Here is a 5,398-nt window from a genome sequence, read left to right as displayed (position 1 = left end):
AAAAACATGTTTTCACTGTTCAGGCTCGTTATCGAATTAGTGAGTAAAGATGAGTGATTAGAAATGTGTGGGCTGTTAGAAGTCTGTGTGTGTGTGTGAGTGTGTGTGTGTGAGTGTGTGTGTGCAGATCTGACAACCGAATGAGGCGAATGTTGTTTTCCACAGTTCCGACATACCTTCATGTCAGACTAAGAGATCACGCTGCAGCCATATCAAAGGATCAAATTTGGGGCAATCTGAGTCAGTCTTCAGACACAAACCATGAACTTCTTGCTCTACTCGTGACTACGGTGGCATGCCAGCAGGTTATCCTTGTCCTAAATACACTCTTCATATGAAGTGTCAAAACAGGACAAAGTTCCCAGTTCGCCAAGGGCACAAGGCCAGAATGAAAGTGTGATTGGGTCAAACTCGAAGCGAATAATCACCTCAAGCTGAGATGAAAGTTAAATAACTGCCTTTGTTCTCCACGACTTTCTCTCACTCTCTCGTCGCAGTGACCACCCACCAGGAGTTTCACCGACTCCAGACATGAGTCACACCCAAACCCCCTCAAAACCCACCACTTTACTTCCCACTTTACCTCCAGATTAAAGTCAGACAGCTCTGATTGAGACATCCTGTGAATATTCAGCAGCAGGTTCTTCAGTTTTTTCTATTTGACTTGAGTGGATCAAACACATGGGAGTCAAAGGTGCTGCCTCCCATCCACCTGTTGAATTTAGATATCAAATGTACCAGACTGAGGATTAGCGGACTATAAAGGAGATCAGAGGAAGCAGATGAAGAGAGGGCAGATGAAGGGGTCTGTTCAGGTCGTCTGTGTTTCCTGTAGCAAAAAGAAAAACACAGACATGATCCGTGCAACATATGTCAAATCTGCTGTCTGGGAAGTGCTACACGTGCCTCACATCAACACCCAAGAACAGAGTGGAGTTGCTGCTATGCTAATGCAAAAAAACATAGATGACATACAGTTTAATCCACAGCTCAAAATAGCCGACTGTTCCTAATTACTTAATATCTTTTTTAGAGATTGGTATCTTCAGGAGGAACCAATGGGCTTGGGAGTGAGAGCAGGAAGTCAGAAAATATAAGAGGTGAAATGACACGTTGTTAGTTTTGGTATTTGCATTAAATATTTGTACAACAAGGATAGATCTAGAATAACGCCAGCCTTATCCTTTTAATTTAGATTATGCACCATTTCCTTCCTTAAAACACATTATTCAGATTGCCTTACATTTAGTTTCACGTTGAGTAAAGTTTGGCTTTTAGAAAATAAATTCAGTGCAAAACGCTAAGAGATGTTTCTTTGCATCGTTTTCAAGACTTGAAATGCCAAGTTAAAATGTTAGGAAACAGTATAAAGTATCCGACTTGAGTAAAACTAGATTCTCTAAAGTAGTCATCGAGAGCTCAAAGGGAGAGAGAAATCATTTGTCTTGTGTCATCGAGTTGGTTTCTCTCTCTGTTTGTGTTTCTGTGTGTGTGACAGAGGGAGGCTCTTGAACACTTCCCATGGGAGAAAGAGACACAGATGAGTGTCAGTGGGTCAACTTTGACACGTCCTCCACTTCCTCAATACACACACACACACACACACACACACACACACACACACACACACACACACACACACACACACACACACACACACACACACACACACACACACACACACACACACACACAGAAATGTTCTTTGTTGAATTAATTTCAAGGCAAGGACCCTGCTAACAAAACTCACAGGGAATGTTCAATGATAGGCAGGAGCACAATGAAATCTTCAAACCCACCCTCCTGAAGGCCAATACTGAGTTGTCACACTAAAGACCTACACACACACATTCTCAAACAATGTCTCTCTCTCCCTCACCCCCTCTCTCTCTAAGGCACAATGGTCGGGTGTCACACACGTCTGGAGCAGAATTAGCCATCGCTTCCTCTCCCTGTCAGGGGAAACAAAGTTAGCCTTCCTCCGTGGTGCACACAGCTCTATTTATAAACAATAACAAGGCTCGCCCTCCGCAGGGTTTCACCAGAGAGGGGATCGCAGTATTGTTTTGGAGCGGACGAACATCTGTCTGTGGCTAACCTGCAGACGCCGAGCTCGCAGTGTCTCACCCTGACTCACTGAGGGTCACACCTTCAAAAGCTGATTTGGGTTTCCTAAGATATGCATATAACAACAATATTTAAAGTGTCCCTCAACCTAAAATGTGTTTTCTCAGTGTAACTTCCCTTGGATGTGCAGAGTAATGTATGTGCATAATTTGACACACTTACTGTAATATGCTGAGAAAGGAAAGTTATTTGAGTTTAAGAAGTGTATGTATTAGCCTAACATCAAAACTTAAAGTCAACCGTGGTCCAATATACAATTTACAAAAAAACGTGACGTTTAAAAAAAAGTATATTTATCAGTTATGGGTTTTAAAAAGAGGGATAAAATATGGTTTTAAGACACTTGAACAAGTTGAGAGTATTATTCATGTCTTTAAAATTCTCTGGTGGTAAGCTTAATATTTGAAAAAGTGTGTTATAAACCTGTCTGACAAAGCATAATTCTTCAGTCTACTACAATTTACTTGAAATAATATGCTTTGCAATAACACTTTTATTAATTTATTTTTGAGTACTTTTTTCAAGGCCAGATGTGTTTAGCGACAGTTTTCCAGAAGATGTCAGTTTATTAATTATATCACATGGTGTGTATTAAAGGTGGGGTAGGTAAGTTTGAGAAACCGGCTTGAGATACACTTGTTGTTATATTCCATGGAATGCTCTTAACATCCAGATAGCAATGAATATAATAAGTGCTTTGACAAAAAATCCCTAAAAATATGTCATCTGTGGAAGCCGTAGTACTGTAAAAAGCATGACCAATCATTTTAGCCGGCCCGGCTAAAATAACTGGATGGCCTACCTGCCTGTCAGCCTTCCATCTGTGCACAAACTTATCTCGTGCCCTCATTGGTCATGTGCGCGTTCGTGTGTGTTGGAGGAGGGGCTCTGTAAGGAAGTGGCAGATTTTCTCCAGCTGTGTATTTTCAAATTCTAGCACACTCGAGCTGGTTTCTCCAAAATTACCTACCCCACCTTTAAGTTTTGTACAATAAAACTGAAACTATGACCTTGCCTTCTAGCTAAAGCTATTATTAACTCTTCAAGTGATTTTCATGTCCGGGAAACATGTGATGTACGAGGAAACATATCTTTAGGTATGACATCATCTCCTCCTGAAATGTCTTACTTCTTTCCCATGGACTTCTTTCGTATTTATTTGTTTTTTTTGTGTGCAAATTAAGGTCAGAAGAAAGAAACGTTTTGTATGTTGTAGACATTACAAGTTGTTAATTTTGTGGGGTTTATAATAGAAACCTATAATTGTTTTGTTATCGTGTAAAGAAGTCGGAGAGGAGGTAAGAACATTCGGGATGATGTTAATGGGAAACACAAGCTTTATCCTTTAATATCAGTCATCAGCTGAGTCAACCAGGATCCGATTTATTTGACCAAAGAGGAGGAAGTGGTGAGCAAGTTTAACTGATACTTTAATTTATTATTCAGAGCTGGTTCACATGCTCTGAAATTAATGTTTTCCCTCATTCTGACCCTTACAAAAAACACAATGATTGTATAGCGTACATTGTATAATCAACTTTATTAATGAGTGTTTTTTTGTTTTGTGTCTGATAATATCAATTTTTTATAATGAAATCATGAGGCAGACACCCCTGAGAATACCACAAGCAGTTAACAGTAAGCATGAGATTGTTTGGTTTAGCAGAAATTGAGAGTTCCTGAATGTGATATCAACATCATTCATCATTGTCACTCCGTCAGCACTGCAGCACAGCTTCATTTACACTCACTGAGGTCATGTACATCCACACTAGCCCTTTGCAGGAAATCAAATCCAAACAAACATATACAGCTAAACACCTGATGACATGTGGACCGTTGTAAACATATATACAGCATAAGGCATTACAGTTAATGCAGAAAAGATGGACTGTGTACAGCAGTGAAGTGAAATTATTGGTGAATACGCCTTAAAACTACTTCAAAGCACACCAACCATTTCCTTTTGGTAAGACAGTCTAGACTCAATTCACATCTGATGACATGTTGTTGCTGAAAGATATGCACTTGTGGCTTGCTAATAAACTGAAATTCAAGTCATTTTTGATTGCAAAGTGCAAGAGGGCAACAGACATGATCAGTATCATTGTCTGGCAAAAATATCACGATGATCCAACATTCAAAGAAATGTCTCTGTCTCCCCTTTGGACTTTTATTTGGGAGAATTTGCTAGCTTAAGACAGGGTTTGGAGAGACACCATTTGGGTTCAATCTCTTAAGCAACGAATGATTGAGAAGATTGGAAGAAAGATCAAGAAAGCAAGACAGAGGAAAATATATGAAAACAGGGAATTAGGATAAATGGATAAGAGTGGAGAGAGCAACAGAGGTGAACCGTCACAGCACCACTGATTACTTTGGCCTCGAGTTTTAGTCGGTTTGGTGGCCTGATTTGAAGCGGGAGAAGAGGGGAGGAGGGTGGGAGGCGGAGGAGGGTGGGGATTTGATGATGTCGTGTAGCGGGCCCTCACCTTCAAAGGGCGGCCCCTGAAAGGCCCTACTAATCACAACATGTGATGAGACCGGTAGAACAAAGACAGCCGTGCAGAAAATAACAGCGTGGGAACTCTGGGTGAACTTGAAATACAACAAGAGGGCTCACTCCCACCTCCCCCTTTCACTCCCCTTGCCACACACACACACACACACACACACACACACACACACACACACACACACACACACACACACACACACACACAGTCAGAAACTAATGGTGAAGCACACCTGTGTTTATTATGACAAAGGCTTCAGGTTGCATGAACTTGGACGTATGTTAACACAACTCCCACTATCCCACTCCAACGACGCACGCACGCACGCACGCACGCACGCACGCACGCACGCACACACACACACACACACACACACACCAATAATCAGTTCGATGGATGTCTCAGTGCATCTGTGTGTCTGTCCTGTGCAACAACAATAAGATGAAAACAGCCCCTAAGTGCTTCCTCTCATTCAAATAAACCAAACAAGGCAGCCTCCTCTCTCTGTGATGACTATTGCACGCCTTGGGCTGCTTTTGGCTTCCACTGATAAGAATCACCATATCACTGTGTGTGTGTGTGTGTGTGTGTGTGTGTGTGTGTGTGTGTGTGTGTGTGTATGTGTGTGTGTGTGTGTGTGTGTGTGTGTGCGTGTGTGTGTGTGTGTGTGTGTGTGTGTGTGATCCATAATTTACTGTTGAATTTTACAAGCACATGTTAATAAATCAGAAATTGTCCTGAGTGTGGTATGATTA

This window comes from Trematomus bernacchii, unplaced genomic scaffold (assembly GCF_902827165.1).
Source record: "Trematomus bernacchii unplaced genomic scaffold, fTreBer1.1, whole genome shotgun sequence".
In the NCBI taxonomy this organism is placed as follows: domain Eukaryota; kingdom Metazoa; phylum Chordata; class Actinopteri; order Perciformes; family Nototheniidae; genus Trematomus; species Trematomus bernacchii.
This window is presented reverse-complemented; position numbering follows the sequence as displayed.